Source organism: Chiloscyllium plagiosum, chromosome 14 (assembly GCF_004010195.1).
Source record: "Chiloscyllium plagiosum isolate BGI_BamShark_2017 chromosome 14, ASM401019v2, whole genome shotgun sequence".
NCBI lineage: Eukaryota > Metazoa > Chordata > Chondrichthyes > Orectolobiformes > Hemiscylliidae > Chiloscyllium > Chiloscyllium plagiosum.
The window spans coordinates 32,162,953-32,181,606 of record NC_057723.1 but is presented as its reverse complement, the minus strand read 5'-3'; the positions used below and the strand labels follow the sequence as shown (position 1 = coordinate 32,181,606).

At 40.9% G+C, this 18,654-nt stretch overlaps 1 long non-coding RNA gene across 3 annotated transcripts in view; it reads left to right on the top strand.

Moving 5' to 3' along the window:
• LOC122556602 overlaps positions 1-18,654 on the top strand; it is a 100,451-nt gene that overhangs the window by 66,105 nt on the left and 15,692 nt on the right. For 2 of the 3 annotated variants that reach the window (XR_006313581.1, XR_006313580.1), the window contains exons 1-2: positions 15,476-15,577; positions 15,697-15,813. The exons of the other annotated variant lie outside the window; for it this stretch is intronic. This is a non-coding gene — a long non-coding RNA (uncharacterized LOC122556602). Of the gene's footprint in view, positions 1-15,475; positions 15,578-15,696; positions 15,814-18,654 lie in introns of those variants that run through there. 3 annotated transcript variants of the gene reach the window in all.

Genomic DNA, 18,654 nt, shown 5'->3' with positions numbered 1-18,654 from the left:
ATGGTATCTAAGGGAACTAGCCAGTTGGATTCAAAACTGGCTTTAAGGTAGGAGACACAGGGTGATGGTGGAAAGTTGTTTTTGGACTGGAGTCCTGTGACTAGTGGTGTGCCACAAAGATCTGTCTTTGGCATTTATATAAATGATCTGGATGTGAACATAGGAGGTAAAATTAGTAAATTTACAGATGACACCAAAACAGGTGATGTAGTGAGCAGTGAAGAAGATTACTTCAGAATACAGCAGGACTTTGTAAATCAATACTGACTGTTCCAATTAACTTAAGCCTCTTCAAGTGCTCATTATTTGTTCCTTGTTTTTAAAACATTATCACCACTGACATCAAACTAACCAGCCAATAGTTATTTAAACATTGAACGATACAGCAAAAGAATAGACCCTTTGGCCTACTATGTCTGAACTGGCCAGATGCCATTCTAAACTAATCCCATCTGCCTACAGATGATCCATATCCCTCTATTCCCTGTTTGTTCATGCATCTGCCTAAAGGCCTCTTGGGGTGGCACGGTGGCTCAGTGGTTAGCACTGCTGCCTCACAGCACCAGAATCCCAGGTTCGATTCCAGCCTCAGGCAACTGTCTGTGTGGAGTTTGAACATTCTTCCTGTGTCTGCGTGGGTTTGCTCTGGTTTCCTCCCACATTACAAAGATGTGCAGGTCAGGTGAATTGGCCATGCTAAATTGCCCATAGTGTTAGGTGCATTAGTCAGAGGGAAATGGGTCTGGGTGGGTGACTCTTCGGAGGGTCTGTGTGGACTTGTTGGGCCAAAGGGCCTGTTTCCACATTGTAAGGAATCTAAATGTTGCTATCTTATCTGCTCCTATCTCCTCCCTGGCAGCATGTTCCAGGCATCTGTCATCCTGTGTAAAAAATGTACCTCGTACATCTCCTTCAAGCTTTTTCCTCTTGCCTTAAACCTATGCCCCTGGTATTGACATTTCCACCCTTGAAAAAATACTCTGTCTATCCACCTTATCAATACCTCTCATAATTTTATGTATTTTTATCAGGTCTTCCCTCAGTCTCTGATGCTCTAGCAGAAGCAATCAAAGTTGTCCAACCTCTCCTTAATGCTAAAACACTCCAATCCAGACAGCATCCCAATAAACCTGTCTTGCACCCTTTCCAAAGCTTCCACATCCTTGTTATAATGAGGCAACCATAGCAGCATACATAGTCCAAATATGGCCTAACTAAATGTACAGTTGCAAAATAACTGTATACTCAAGGCTCTGATTGATGAAGACAAGTAAACCATACATCTTCTTTACTACCTTATCTACTTGTGTTCCAACTTTCAGGGAGCTATGAACTTTCACCATGAGGTCCCTCTGTATATCCTCAGAGTCCTACCATTTACTGTATATTTGCCTCTTGCGTTTGACCTCCCAAAATGCATCACCTCACATTTGTTCAGATTAAACTCCATCTGCCATTTCTCCACCCAACACTCCAACTGATAAATAGCCTGTTGTATCCTATTACAACCTTCCTCACTGTCCACAACTCCACCAATGTTATGTAATCTGCAAACTTATTAATCAGACCACTTCTATTTTTGTCCAGATCATTTAAATAATTACGACAAATAACAAAATTACTAGCAGTGATCCTTAAGGAAACATCTTACTCTGCTTCTTTCTGAACAAGGGTGTTACATTTGTCGATTTTCCATTATTTGGCAGTCCTCTCACATCTATGGAAGTTTGGAAGATTATGATAAACCTTTCACTATCTCACCCTCATTTCTCTTTGCCACTTGGAGTAGAAGACAGCTAGACCAGGTGATTTCTCCCCTCAAAGCAGCACCAATCTTTCCAGTACATCCTGTCTAGCAGTTCAAAAAAAAAAGCAGTTGTTTCAATTTCTTAAGTCTGAAACTTCCAGGGACACGATGCTCACAAAGATTCAGTTGATATGAAATTACTTTTCACACTTCAGTGGAGAAGATGACAGTGATACTGTGTTAGACATTTATTGAAAGAATCAATAAGAACTGGAATTTTTTTTCACATGAGAACGATATTTGATGGTATTTTGATGATCTGTGGTGGATAGAAATTTACAACGGTAAGTAAAATTGAGGAAAAAATGAGTCAAGAGCTATAATATGGTCCAATGCTACATGAGTGACAAGTTCACAGTGCTGTCTTCCTGATTCTCACTAATTCAAGTGAAATAGCTTGGATTATGACTGGTCAGAAGAAAACAATGCTTGTTTGGATTTTGCAACAAAACCTAACATTGTAAAATCCATTATACTGCTTGGTCTCTCACTTCAGGTTGGTATATAATGTGTTTTTAAATGAAGAAAAACTGCAGAAAGTTGAAACACAAAGGGACTTGGGGGTATTTGTGCAAGAAAGACAAAAAGCTAGTATGCAGATGCAGCAGGTTGTCAGGAAGGCCAATGGAATGGTGGCTCTTATAAGAATAGGGAAGTCTTAACAACTACTGCACAGGGTGCTGGTGAGACTACATCTAGAGTACTGTGAAGAGTTTTGGTCCACTTATTTAAGAAGAAAATAATAATTTTTTTGGAGTCAGATCAAAGAACATTCATGAGAATGATCCCTGTTAAGGAAGGAATGTTTTATGGGCCCTCTAACTTTTCCTGCTGCTGATTGGACCTGTTATGTTTGTGTATGATGTTGACTTTCAAAACCAGATGTCAATGTGTCTGTGAACCAATCGGTGTGTGCTGACTTCTGTTGACCTCTACTATCTAAGCCTTCTACCTTTTACCTTAAATCCACACCCTTTAATTATTGATCTCTCTCCTAAGAAGGAAATGGTTCTTCTCATCTACATTAACTATGATCTTCATTATTTGGTACACCTTAATTAGGTCGCCTCTCAGCCTTCTCTGCTCTAACCCCAACCCTGAATAGTCTCTCTTGATAGCTGAAATGCTCCATCCCAGGTAATATTGTGGTGAATCTCCTCTGCACCCTTTGCAGTGAAATCAGATCCTTCATATGATGTGGCAAACAGGACTGCACTCTAATTGTGGTCTAGCTGGTGTCTTATTCAGCTCAATCATATTCTCCCCGCTTTTGTATTCAATGCTTTGATTAATGATTATAAGTATCCTGTATGCCTTCAGAGCCACCTTTCCCATTTTATCAGTTGTCTTCAAGGATCTATGATCATGCAATCCCATTGCTCCTCTGTACTTTCTAAGGTCCTACCATTGACAATGTACTCTCTTGCCTTTTTAATCCTCCCAAAATACATCATCTCACACTTTACAGGATTAACTTTCAATTACCATTCAAGCAGCCCATTCAGATCATCCTGTAGTCTAATGGTTTCCTCTTGTTGTTTACCACACAACCAATTTGTGCCATGTACAAATTTACTGATGAAACCTCTTATATTCTGGATGGGTCGAGATCATAAATATTTGTCTGACTTGTCCAGTCTTCCATGCTTGACCTTGGCAAAAACCTGTCAGAAGGGTGAGTGAACAGCATCTACTGCATTACCTTCATCCACACATCCAGTTAGCTTATCAAAAAACTAAATTAATAGAGTCAGACATGATCACACCTTGACAAAGTCATGCTGTCTATCCTTGATTGATTGCTGTCTTTCCATGTGGAGATTAATCCTGTCCCTCAGAATAATTTCCAATACCTTCCCTACTAATGTTAAACTGGCCTATAGTTTTCTAATTTAACCCACCACCATTCGTGAGTAATAGTACCACAATAATTGCCCTCTAATCCTCTGACACTTCTCATGTCCAGAGAGGTCTCAAAAAATAATGTGAAGGCCTCTCTTACATCTCATCAGGACATGGTGATTTATCCAATTGTAAGCCCACTAAACTCTCCCCCTCTTGACTGTAATTTGTTCAAGTGTATCACAGTCCTCCACCCTGATTTTGATATCTACAGCTTGCTTCTCTATATAAATACAGATATAAAATACTCATTTAAAATCTCACCTTCATTTTCTGGCTGCACCCACAGTTTGCCACTTGCCTCTTACAGGCCCCACTCTTTCCCTGGATATCCTCTTGCCACAAACTTAAATATAAAATGCATTTGGATTTTCCTTATTTTTACCTTCCAATATTACTTTGTGCTCCTTCTTTGCATTCATTTTGTTTTTCAGGTAACCCCCTGCACTTTCTATATCTTTAGGGTTTCTGGTGTTCTGAACCCTTGGTATCTACCACACGCTTTGTGTGTTTTTCCTAATCCAATCCTCTGCATTCCTTGATATCCAGTGTTCTTTGGAATGTTTGGTTCTACTCTTCACCTTCTAAAAACATATTGGCCCTATATTCCCAATCATTCCATTTTGAATTACTCTCACTGCTCCGATATATATTTACCTACAAGTTGCTGCTCCCAGTCAACTAGAAAGAGTCAATGCAGGAACGATGTTCCTGGTGACTGGAGGAGTTCAGAACCAGCTGTCACAATCTAAGGATACATAGTAGGCCATTTAGGACTGAGATGAGGAGAAACATCTTCACCAGAGAGTGATAAGCCTGAGGAATTCTCTGCCTCAGAAAGCAGTTGAGGCTAAAACCTTGGATGTTTTCAAGAGGAAATAGATTTAGTTCCTAGAGCGAATGGGATCAAAGGTGTGCAGCAGCAATAGGAATAAGGTACTGAGTTGGATGATCAGCCGTTGTTCGCATTGAAGCAAGCTTGAGGAGTCAAATGACACCAATCCCCTTCAACAGCAGGAAGCAAGTGGGCAGAACTATAAACCTTACACGGCAACATAAAATCAGCAAGTAATTGACAGTTTTAAAAAGAATCACAGCTATGCTGACACTTGTCGTTCCAACAAATTACCTCTTTTTGGCCTGCAGGAAACAATAGATGTTCGTCTTCCATATTTCCAGTCCCATCACATGACTTACTCTATTTAGCTGACAGAACACTCAAAACAGAGAGACAAAGACTAGAGACAGGCTAACCTGAAAATAATGTTTCTCCATTAAGGGACAATATTGTGTCTCCTGTTCCCATTTTTGAGAATTCTATGTTTATTAAACAAATATTTTTAACAAATGCATGGCCAATTCATTTAAGTGCACAATACGTTTTTGCAGAGCCTTGCTTATGCAACACTTAAAAGAGACTGACATGTTAAAACTGTGCAAGAACTTTAGTAGAATGAAATAGTTTCATCATACAAGGATGTCATTAGGCCAGTTGTGTCTGTGCTTTCTCTCTGCTGAAGCAATTCACCATATCTCACTTGCTTCTTTAGTCCCTTAGTCCTGCAATTGACTGCTTTTTTGGAAAAAAATCCAATGCCCTTTCAAAGATGCTGTTTGCAAACACTTCAGTTGATGTTGATTTTGTATATTATACATATTCCTTGCTTTTAAAGCCCAGAATCTTGTACGCTTCTTCAACTTGGTTTATCATCTGAAATTAATTGTGCATTAATAAGCTCAGATCGCTCTGCCCTATCACCCCCTTAAGAATTATACAATTTATGTTATGTAGTCTATCCGTGTTCTCTCTACTACAATAAATAAATTCATACTTTGTTCGATTAAATTTCATCTGACATTTATCAAGCCATTACAACAACCTGGCAATGTCCTTTTAACATTTATTATTATCCGCACAGTTCACAATACTTCAGGGATTTGTATCTTCTGAAATTGAGTTTGAAATTGTGCTTTGTACGCCAAGATCTATATCTTTTATCATGAAGAGCAGGGGATCCTGACACTGACCACTATAAACCTTGTTCCAATTTGCAAAACAAACATTTGTAACTACTTGGTTTCCTGTTAATCGTTGGATTTTCCTTTCTGATATTGTCAGTTTTATTCCATGAGCTCTAACTTTGCTGACAAATCTTAGTGTGGCACCTTGTCAAATGCCTTTTAGAATCCATTGCAATAATGGCATTAATGATGTATGAATAGGAAGGGTTTGGAGAGATATGGGCTGGGTGCTGGCAGGTGAGACTAGATTGGGTTGGGATATCTGGTCGGCATGGATGGGTTGGACCGAAGGGTCTGTTTCCATGCTGTACATCTCTATGATTCTATGACTATGACGTCTACCATCACTATTATCTCATCTAAAACCTCAAGCAGTTTAGATCAACTCTATTTACCATCAATAGTTCCGTGCTGGCTATTTTTTTATTAACTTGCACTTGCTCAGGTAACTATTAATTTTGTCCTGAATTATCTTTTCTAAAAAAGTACCATCCCTGAGGTTAAACTTGCTGGTCCGTTGTTACTGGGCTCATCGTTATACACTTTTATGAATAAAGGCTTAAATTTGGCATTTCTTCTATCCTCTGATGTTATTGAACTAAATGAAGGGTATGGTTAGCTTGGTTGACTGGTCTGCAATACAGACTGATGCCAACAGTATGGGTTCAGTTCCTGCACTGGCTGAGGTTCCCATGAAGGACTCTTTGTCTCAAACCCTCCCCTTGCCTGAGGCATGGTGATGGTCAGGTTAAACCAGCAAGTGTCATTTCTCTCCAGTTGTTCTCTGGGACTATGGAAGCTTTACTCAACTATTGAATGAAAATTGTAAAATTGTTGCACTGCTTCCACAGTTTATATCCTCACCCTTCAGCATCCTTCAACTGGTCCTGGTGCTGATCCATATTAAATACAGCCAGCCTTTTTAATGCCTCCTCCTTATCTATTTTAAACCACTTAAGTGTCTAAACCTATTTCTAAGGCAGAAAGTCTCATAACATTTAAGAAGTATTTAGACATGGACTTTCAATGCTAAACTATACAAGGCTATGAGCCAAAACTGGAAAATGGGAATAGAACAGTTTCGAACGGTACAGAGCCGACAGGCCAAAGGGCCTTTTTCTGTGATTGTGACCTAATGACTCTACAGCCATGCAATCTAGAAAGTCTAGCTAGGTAGTGTAATACCCAGAGTCTATCTCACTGACAAACTGGTTTTCTAATTTGGACTGAAATAAATAAAATGGAGGTTCTGAATACAGTTCTGTTGAAGGGTTCACTGGACTCTGCTTTCTCTCCACAGATGCTAAGTATCTTCAATGATATCTGGTTTTGTTTCCATTTTGGATACTGGTTAGGGTGATAGTTTTTCAGGGGAATATAGTGAAACACAAGGTTGTGCCACCACAACGGGCTCAACTGCACAGCTGGGTGGGGTAGGGCAAGCAAGTGTGGAAGAGTAATAGCAAGTTGATAGTTTGGGGAAGAGATAGGCATTTCTTTTGCCATAGATGTGACTCCAGGATGGCTTTTTACCTCCATCTTGCCAGAATCAAGAATGTTGCAGAACAACTGCGGGATATTGTTTTGGAGGAGGGTGAAGAGCCAGAAGTCATCCACAATTACTTACGTAGGAAAGAGGATGGCAGGTTTGGAAGCAGAACTGAGGGATCTAGACAAAAAAAAAGGGGAAAACATTTCAGGTTCTAATTCAGGGTCTTATTTCAGGCTTGTTTCCAATAATACATGCCAGTGAATGTAGAAACAGAAAAAATCAGACTTTGGACCAGTTCTGGAACATTTAGGACCTGAACATTGAGCTCATCGAACTGGGACTGATATGTGGGTGAGCAGATTTAATAGTGCTGTCAGGGAAGGTTTAAGATAGCTCATCAGAGGAGTGAGAACCTAACAAGGAATTTCAATAAAATAATAATAAAGTTAGTTATGGGAAGTAGAAAAATTGTGCATGAAAGTGGAGAGCAGCAGAAACAACTCATAGAATCAGCCAGGATTAATTTACAGAATAGCATTTCAAAAAGCTGAACTTAAATCACTTTATCTTAATCCATGGGACATTCACAAAATTGTTGAATTGATCACACTGATAGAAGTAAAACGTTATAATCTACGTGTCATTGCAAAGCTGTAGCTGTAAGGTGACCATGACTGGGAACTGAATGTTAAAGGATATTTAATATTTAGAAGGAATCAATATAATAGTGAAAGAGGATCTCTGATCAAGGAACATGTCATAGATTCCGTTTGGATGGAGTTAAAGAAAAGCAAACGGCAGTGAACAGTGGCAAGACTGATTTACAGGCCACCAAATGTAATGGTGAAATTAGAAGTGCACATAGCAAGGAGATTTCAGTAATCATGAATGATTTCAAGCTACAGACATACTGTAAAAATTTAATAAGCACCAATGCACTGAAGGAAGAATTCCTGGAATGTGTTTAAGATGGTTTTCTAAATCGATATGTTGAGGAACCAACTTGGGCACAGGCTATTTTAGATCTAGCATTAAGCAATGAAAAAAGACAATTAATTCAATAATTCAGCAAAAGAAAACAAAATATAGATGAAGAAAAAGAACATGGAAAATCAATATAAAATAGAAAGAGATCTAAAAATGGATTGTAAAAACTTCTACAGGTATACATAAACAAGAACATTTGCAAAGTCAAATGTGTTCTACTGGAAGAAGCAACAAGAGCACTAAAAATTGGAAATAACGAAATAGAAGAGAAGCTAAGTAAGTACTTTATGTCTGACAAACTACAAAGAGCCTCACTAAACCAATTAAGATTCAGGTCAAGTGAGAGTACGAAAATTAAATAAATTATTATTAGTAAAAATGTAGTATTGGAGACGTTAGTGGGACTAAAAGTTGACAAACTCCTCACACACAAAGACCTTCATCCGAGAATATTGTAAGAGATGGTACAGAATAATGGATGCATTAGCGAGCTCCTTGCCAAATTCAATCAATACTGGAATCATGTCTGCTGATTGGAAGACTGATGTAGTAACCGCACTGTTTAAGAAAGGAGAGTGATAGAAAACATTGAATTACAGACGTCAGCATTTTCTGTAAGGTTGTATTGCACAGACACCTCGAAGTTCTGCTCATGGCAATTGGTGTGCCAGTGTGGATCACAGCATTGCTACCCAGTTTTAGAAGTCCCTGCTACATATGGAACTCAGAGATCCATGCAGAAGAAAAGAAAATTAGAGAGAACATTGCAGACCTGTTAGCCTATCCTCAGTTGCAGGGAAAATTTTGGAATCTGTTATGTAGAATGTGATTACTGGACATTTAAAAATTAGTTGACCAATTAGGCTGATGGATTTATGAAGGGCAAATCATTTTTTACAAAATGGAGATGGCACTGACTGAAGATATTGAAGAATAAGTTTTTCTTGAGACTAACTCTTCAGGTAGATGATCACAGCAGTTTGTGTCCTGACAATGGAAAATTTATACCTCACAGTACTGGTCACCATTCCTCACTGCAACTTTAAAATTCTTTATCTTTGACTTCTTCCAAGGGTCAGCTGTCAGCCTTTTTGTGGTATCTCATAAATGGTTCTGCACGACATCTCACAGATCACTGGTGTCCTATTTGTGAAAGCTAAACAACATTCAATTAATTCCTTACAGACACAGAGGTCAGGGGGTTTGACTCTGTTGCTAGATTCCCACAGATACATTTCACTTTCAAGACACTGAATGCCTGTTGTTCTGGTGCCTGAATTAGTTGAATGGCACTCTGCAGTACATTGCTGTATGTATCTCATTGAGTTCTTTATAATATGGTACTTCAAAGAGGTGCGCTAGAAGAGAGGAAAATCTGGAATGACACAACTCTTTGAAGGAAGAAGAGAAAGACGTAGAACTCAAAGGTGCCTAGCTTCATAGGGAGCTCTCTTGGTCCGGCATAGACCCCAAGAGTCATGTCCGAATACCATCAACGTCATGAACTCAAGAGGAACAGCCTGATCTGGAATCCCTTTGAGCTGCCTGTAAAAGCACATGCATTGAAGATGCAACCTGCTGAAGTATGGTGCACACTTGTCCCGAGGCTGTGCTGACTTCCTTGAAATAGTCTTACTTCTTTTCATTACCTCTTCCCTCTTTTCATGTTTTGCTATTAAAGACTGGATTCTCACACATTTGGAGTCAATATTTATATTGTATTGAAAACTAAAAGAAACGTACATTTATAGTGACACAAATCCCAATGAACCACTTTGTTCTCTGCCTTAGCTACTTCTACAAGGTGTTTTCTTTGTGGGCACAGATGAAGTGGAGGCAGTCTATCACTTGTATCTAATTATAGCAGAGATGTACACGATGGTTGTTTTCATTGTGGAGAAAAATCATTGACCATAGATACGTTTCCCCCTTTTAACAGCCTATCTCAAGAATGTTCTATTGAGGCTAGTGAATACACATTGGTCAGAAAAGGGGTGTAGTGTGCTGTATCTGCCCTTAAATTTAATTTGTTTTGGCAAACGTCAAGGATGATATTTTAAAATAGATTGTCAAAGTATGCTCCAGTAGCACTTATTCTACCGATTATAATAATGGTTGTGTAAACTTCCTTTGAATAGATAAATATGCAATACTTAAGTGCAGTCTTACTATTGACTTTGGGACTCCATGATGGTTAAACTTGAACAGACCTACAAATAAGGTTGCTAAAGTGACAAAATTTTAAATTTCAACAGTTTCTATAAAATCATTGTATAAAACCTTTGCTTAATTGAACACCATTATAAAGTTACAAAAGACTGAATGCACAAGGAAATTAATACTGGTGCATTTTCTCCTGGAGCAAGCTTGTCTGTGCACAGAAAGATATTTGACTAAAGCATGGCCTGGTGTATTTCCTTCGTGGGATGTTGTGCTTTAGTATCTTGGTTTTTGTCCTCTCACTAGATAAATGACTAATTATACCTGGAATCAAAATTGAAGTGCATGTATATCACATTGATAATTTGCTGTTTGTGCTTTCCCCATTCATTTGGATTTTCCTTTTGATAAGGTTAGAGGGATGATTTTTTATTCAAATTAAAATTGATGTAGTAGATTAAAAAAATACCCACAACTACCCACTTTATATAACATGATTAATATCATTATGAAAAATACCTCCAGCTAATGATTATGTGCGTAGTGCCTCAAAGTCTTGTTAATTAATCTGAAGAAGTTTTTTTCAGTTGGCTCCACTTAACAAACAGTTAGTATGCCGTTAATTTAAATACATTATTTTAATAAAATCTCACATTGCAACTATATGATCACAACAATATACGGTTGCTGCTTTCAAGATTATACTAACTGAAGAAAAGATAATTATTATATCGTCTCAATCTACAACAGATCTTATTTTGTTGTTTATAGGTTGATATTCTAAAGTCCTTTTCTCTATGGTTCTATCATTAAATAATTTTGCTTTTTAATATCTTAACTTTCAATAACTATAAATGTAATAGGAATAACAATGAAGCACTCATTTCTTCCATGTGAAATCTGATTTTAATCTCCACTTGCCTTTAACTAACTGAATATTCCATTTGTCAAGTCAACCTCAGTTGTGGAAAATCACAGCATTCATGGAGCGTCTCACATCGTACGTAGATCGTGACAGCATTTTCACATCCTATATGTTCCTGATATTAGTACTGCAGTAAGTGATTCATTTGCAAGCTGTGAAGTTGGACTTTCTTGTGAGATATGAATCATTGGTTAGAAGTCCCTTCACTTGAAATATAAGTACCTGAGGAAAGTCATGGGGAAAATTGTCACTCCAGAAAGTTTTACTTTTAGTTGCATTCCTGTTGATAGTCACAAATAAATGCTTATCCTTAATTGTGATCAAAACATGCGAACAGATTGACAGCTGGGATCATTTGACCGCTAATGATATCTGCAAGTTTGCACATTCATGTTTCCGATTTACTACAGTAGGAGAGAAAGGAAGTTTCATCACCATGCTGTAACCATGATGTTACTCACGCATTATCTTTTGAGGAACAGTTACAAAACTCCACGAAGCACCTCAAAGATTCAACACTTTTATCATGCCTTTTGTGTAAACATGTGTGTCAACACATTCAGTCATTGTTGGTCATCGATCACACACAAATGTAAAAGAGCAAGCTTTTCTTCAAACTTTTTTAGACCACATTTCACGTTTATGATATTTAACTATTATCTTCACCTTACTGCCACACAACTTATTACAGGAAAAGAGAATTATGATTTTAACCACAATAAATACACAAGAGCCAATAACCCACACACAGAGTAACTGTTTCTTTTTATGTAACTATTTCATTTACCTATTTTGTTCCTTGGTCAAACATAACATAGCCTTAAGTAATGTGAAGCTTCCTTTACACAAGCTATGTGCCATTATTTAATGAAAATACATACCATGTCTGTACTTACTGATTTGTTCAAAAGGTGTCTCACCTCTAGCATAATCCGGTCCCAGTGAAATGTTCTCTCAGCTTGACCATTCCTTGAGTATAGTACTCATCTTTGCTCTCTTCCCGATGAATGGTTTATGTTCAAAACATTAACTCTCCTGTTCCTCAGATACTGCCAGATGTGCTATGCTTTTGCATTGCCACATGTTTTGACTCTGCTGTCTTATGCCAAAGGAATATGAGCTAGTTCAGCCATCCAAGTGAAATGCTATTAGGTCCTGCTCTTCTCCACAAAAGATGGTTTTGATCTTAAAGATAGAGAAGTCAATGATATCCTCAATATTTTTGTTTGAGTTCAAGATGAAGGATACAGAGGAGAAAGATTTAAGAAGACTGTGGAGAAGTTGGCTGTTATCTACCTTAAACTGGTTTAAGGTAGATAACAGCCAACTTCTCCACAGTCTTCTTAAATCTTTCTCCTCTGTATCCTTCATCTTGAACTCAAACAAAAATATTGAGGATATCATTGACTTCTCTATCTTTAAGATCAAAACCATCTTTTTTTTTTAGATTACATTACAGTGTGGAAACAGGCCCTTCGGCCCAACAAGTCCACACCGACCCGCCGAAGCGAAACCCACCCATACCCCTACATTTACCCCTTACCTAACACTACGGACAATTTAGCATGGCCAATTCACCTGACCCTGCACATCTTTTGGACTGTGGGAGGAAACCGGAGCACCCGGAGGAAACCCACGCAGACACGGGGAGAACGTGCAAACTCCACACAGTCAGTCGCCTGAGGCGGGAATTGAACTCGGGTCTCAGGCGCTGTGAGGTAGCAGTGCTAACCACTGTGCCACCGTGCCGCCCACAATCAGCTTATCAGCTATTCAGTTATAGTCCATTCCTTCCATTATCCAAATCGGCTAAACTTCCTACAAAGATTGTCCCATTGTAGTCCTAAATTTGTATCTTTCTTGAGCTTCTCTCCTAGCCTCCACATGCCCTCTCTGAGCTCATCTTATTGCTCCATTGACCCTATTCCCATGAAACTGCTAACCACCCAATTTCCCCTTCTGCTTCCATGCTAGTAAATAATGTAAATGGTTCTCTCCCTTTAGATGTTGATCCACCCACCTTTAAATCTGCTTTCATCACCAGTTCCTCAAAAATCCAACTCTTCACCCCACTGCTCATGCAAACTACTGTCCCATCTCTGGTTTTCATCTCCTCTCCAAAGTGTTTGAACACAATGCTGCTTCCCAAATCTATTCTCATAATTCTGGTACCCTAGATTTGAATCTCTCTAAATAGATTTCCATTCTTTCCACAATACCAAAATATTGCTTATCAAAGTCAAAGATCAGATCCTATGTGACTGGAATAAAGGTAACGTTTCCCTGTTCACCCTTCCCGACCTATGTGCAGCTTTTAATGTGGATAACTATGCCCTTGCCATCCAACATCGCTTCTTTGTTATCCAGCTAAGTGTACCTGCTCTTGCTTGGCCTTTCTTATGTATTAGTCACTGCTGAAATCTTCCTTGCAGTAGCTTCTAATCCTGCTCCCACACCATTACCACTGGTGTCCTCCAAAGATCTATCCCTGGCTTCTTTCTCTTTCTAGTCCACATATGGCTCTTGGTGACAGCATGTAAAAGCACTGCATTTATTTTCTAGTCCCACTCATCTTTACCTCAGCATCATCATTCTTAACAGGTGGTTATTACATGCCCTTGCTGGGCGTGTTTCTGGCATGTATGTGTGGGGGTGGAAGTGGGGAACACATTAAACATGGCAGGTGCCTATCCTATCACTTTTCCACTCACTCCACAAGTGTGGGAAGGTGCAGGGATATGCTATCTTTACAGGGGTCCTTTGCACATTGCACATTAACCCTAACTCTAACGCTAACCCCCAGATGATAATGCTTCCTTCCTGCATATCTATTCCTCCCTCCATCAGGTTGGTAAACCCTCTCGAGCTAATCCTTCTTTGCCTGATTCCTGGGACCTTCATCCTGGGACTGTTTACACATCCAGCAGTTCCACCTAAGCCACTAGCAGGATTGTCAGAATTGCTGACAGCTCCAGAGAGTTGGACCTTCTCCCACTGAGGGGCAGAATCCCACTGTCTACTAATTTAGTCGAGCGGCAGCACACTAGGCCTGAAAATGGAATAGCTAAAAGCCTCACCACTACCAGGGTATCCCAGGATATCTGGTGTCAGTGCCACATTTAAAATACCATTTTTCACCTGCTCAAGTGCTAACAGTCTGAAGCTGCCCTGCCACATCTTTTAAACATTTGCCCTCAATATGGCAGGCAAGCGTTCAATTTGGCACCCTGCTTTGTGACAGGCTCGACAGACTGTGTGGAGTTTGCACATTCTCCCCTTGTCTGCATGGGTTTCCTCCGGGTGCTCCGGTTTCCTCCCACAGTCCAAAAAATATGCAGGTTAGGTGAATTGGCCATGCTAAATTGCCCATAGTGTTGGGTGAAGGGGTAAATGTAGGGGAATGGGTCTGGGTGGGTTGCGCTTCGGTGGATCGGCGTGGACTTGTTGGGCTGAAGGGCCTGTTTCCAACACTGTAAGTAATCTAATCTAATCTAATCTAATCCTAGGGTTGGGATGGTACAAAGAACTCTTCCTCAGAATCAGCAAGGAGGCTAAGGTACCAGGCCCTGCTGATCTGGCCAATGACCCAGAGAAACACCGATCAATGCCAAAAGAAGGGAAATGATCTTCTGACCTCTGCCAAGATAAGTGGCCCCATCTTTGCTTTGCTACCTCACATTTACTCTCTCATTTTACAGCATCCTCCTCACATCAAGGCTCATATCCTGTCCCTGTCACTGTCACTGTCGTTTGTGACATCTTCTCTCACCTCCTCCTTAAACTTTTCTGAACTCCTCACCCTGCATACCCTCTGTGTTGATGTACACTCACTAGTGGTGCAATGGTAGGGTATCCTACCGGCATCAGCAATGAAACCAATGCCCCCTTTTCTCCTGCCTCAAATCCTCCCTTTCACTCATTACAGGAGAAAATGACCTATAACAGACAGAAAAAGTGAGGAGAAAATGTTGGCTCTCGGCTAGTGAGGAGAAAGTGAAGATTGCAGATGCTGGAGATCAGAGTCGAAAAACTGGTGCTGGAAAAGCACAGCCAGTCAGGCAACATCTGAGGAGCAGGAGAGTCGACATTTCGATCATAAGCTCTTCATCAGGCATGAGGTTATTCCTGATGAAGAGCTTATGCTCGAAATGTCAATTCACCTGCACCCCGGATACTGTCTGATCTGCTGTGCTTTTCCAGCACCACACTTTTCAACTCTCGCCTGGTGAGGAATAGGATAGCTCATGCAGAGATGCTGAAGCCTCCATGTCCTGGCAACCAAGTAAGAAATATTTTTCATTGTTAACTTATTTTCCCATTACCCTCATAGTGAATACATTATTATCAAGCCACAATTTCTACCCTTTGGTCTTGATGCCTGCACTCTTTTGGGACCTGCAGGGATAAGAGGCATGTCAATGGTCTCCATGATCAAGATGTTTGTTCTGCAAGGCATCTACTCCTTTCACCTGGCATGGCTGTCTCCTGCAACCCACCAGCTCAGATATTGACACTATGGTGGGTATTCTATCTGAATTAAAGTCGGAAGCACATACTGGTGAGCACTTCATTGCCATGTCTCTGCAGCTGTCCCAGGAAAAAAACGTCCCAGTCCGTTGACCCTCAGAGGATTGCCAGAGGCCAGGCATCTGCTTGGACCTGAAAGGCCTCATGATGTTAGCAATTAAAGACTTCTACAAATGCACAATCAGTAGTGGGAGCAGCAGGTATGTTGATCAAGGGCATCAGATAACCTGGCACAAAGGTTGCAGGACTGCAGCAAGGCAGATGGAACATTGCTGTCAAAGGTATGCAAGTATTTGGCTGCCTGCACAGGCAGGATGGTGGTTACCATGGAGAGCCAGATCCAGCACTCTCAAACTCTGCTGAATTAGTACACAGAACTGCACTCCATTGCTCAACCATTAGTACTCAGTATCAATGGCAAGACAAGAAGGTGATGAGGGACCTTACAATCAGCCGAGGAGACCCTTCCTCATGAGGAGTCAATGGCACCAGTAGGCACCCAGCTGGAGAAGAAACCACACAACCTTCCTGATTGGTTAGCATTGCTGCTTCACAGCACCAGGGACCTGGGTTCAATTCCAGTCTTGGGTAAGTCTGTGTGGAGTTCGCACATTCTCCCCATGTTTGTTTGGGTTTCCTTGAGTGATCTGGTTTCCTCGCATCGTCCAAAGATGTGCAGGTTAGGTGAATTGGCAATGCTAAATTGTCTGTAAGTCCAGGTCTGGGCAGGCTAGGTGGGTTAGTCATGGTAAAATGCAGGGTAATGGGAATAGTGCATGGTCCGGGTCTGAGTGGGAAGCTATATGAAGGGCCGATACAGACTCAATGGGCTGAATGGCCTCTTTCTACACTGTAGGAATTCTATGATGCTACGAAATCTCCTCTCAGGCCATTCCAGAGGTGGCCAGATCTTCCATTTGAATGAATGAATGATGATCTATTCTCACTTGTACTCAACAATGACAATACAGTAAAATATAGTGAAAAGCTTCAATTCTCGTCGAAATCTGGAACCATTTTGAATTGGTTAAGAATAAATAGTGTAACAAGATTGTAGTTGAAAGAGAGTTCATCTTCCTACAGCTGCCTCCACTATGGACTTTCAGCTTGAGCCAGCTGAGCAACACCTGCACCTACAGCTCTAAGCCAGACCCACCAACATCAGAGTCACTGCTCTTCAGGCTCCATCTCTTCATCACTGGGGCCACCATTCCACCAATGCCAGGTCTTCTGCTGGACCCATACTGGCCCTGCAACTGCTGCTGCCTCGCCAATAACCAGGAGACTCTGGCTCTGGGCTGATCATAACCAGGAGCTGCCGCCACCACCTTACCAATGCCTAGAGTGTCTGCTCTGGGCACACCGCAACCAGGAGTCCCTGGCTTCGCTGCCAGCCTGGACTGCTACCTCATCAAGAGTTTCGCATGGGCCTCCCTACTCTGCGATGTCACCTTATCATCACCACTGACAGCAAGAAGATGAAGTAAAAGAAGAAAGAATACAAGAAGAGTAAGGAAAGAAGGTGGAAATGGCTGGGCTCAGGGGCCCGAACATTGCCTACCTTACCAACGCTGTCATCTTGAGAAAGGATTTCCACCCTGCCCACTACCTGGGAATTCGAGCCTTGGGCAGGACTCATAGAGATGCATGGAAAGAGACACTTTGCTCCAACTTGTACATGCCGACCAGCTATCCTAAATTAATCTAGTCCTATTTGCCAGCATTTGTCCTGTAACCCTCTAAACCCTTCCAGTTCATGTACGCATCCAGATGCCTTTTAAATGTTGTAATTGTACCAGCATCCACCACTTCCTCTGGCAGCCCATTCTGTAAACAAACCATCCTTTGTGTGAAAAAGTTGCCGCTTAGGTCCTTGTTAAATCTTTCCCCTCTCCCATCTTTGGTCCCTTTTAAATCTTTCCCCTCTCACCCTAAACGTATCCCCTCTATTTTTGGACTCTCCCAACCCAGGGAAAATATCTTGTCTATTTACCTTATCTATGATTTTATAAACCTCTAAAAGGTCACCTCTCAGCTTCTGACATTCCAGAGAAAATAACCCCAGCCTATTCAGCCTCTCCCTATAGCTCACACCTGCCAACCCCTGTAAGATCCTTGTATATCTTTTCTGAAACTTTTCAAGTTTCACAACACCCTTCCGAAAGGAGGGAGACCAGAATTGCACAAAATATTCCTGTACCGCATGTGGACAACTCTGGCCACAACAGCCCCCAGAGCTGCCTGAGCAAACCACCAAGACCAACATACTCCACTGTAGGCAGGCTCCCTCCAGCCAGCTATGGAACCAGGGCTGTCGTGAGATGTAGTGGGAGGGAAAGAAAGAAGACCTGAGGGCATGTAAGTGGCATGGGTGATGTGTTAATTGAAATGAATTTTCACATTTGTAAATAAGTTCGCTTTTCAACATCAGCTGTAAGACCATAAGACCATAAGACATAGGAGTGGAAGTAAGGCCATTCGGCCCATCGAGTCCACTCTGCCATTCAATCATGGCTGGTGCGCATTTCAGCTCCACTTACCAGCGTTCTCCCCGTAGCCCTTAATTCCTCTAGACAACAAGAATCTATCAATCTCGGCCTTGAAGACATTTAGCGTCCCGGCTTCCACTGCACTCCGTGGCAATGAATTCCACAGGCCCACCACTCTCTGGCTGAAGAAATATCTCCGCATTTCTGTTCTGAAATGACCCCCTCTAATTCTAAGGCTGTGTCCACGGATCCTAGTCTCCTCGTCTAACGGAAACAATTGCCTAGCATCCACCTTTTCCAAGCCATGTATTATTTTGTACGCCTCTATTAAGTCTCCCCTTAA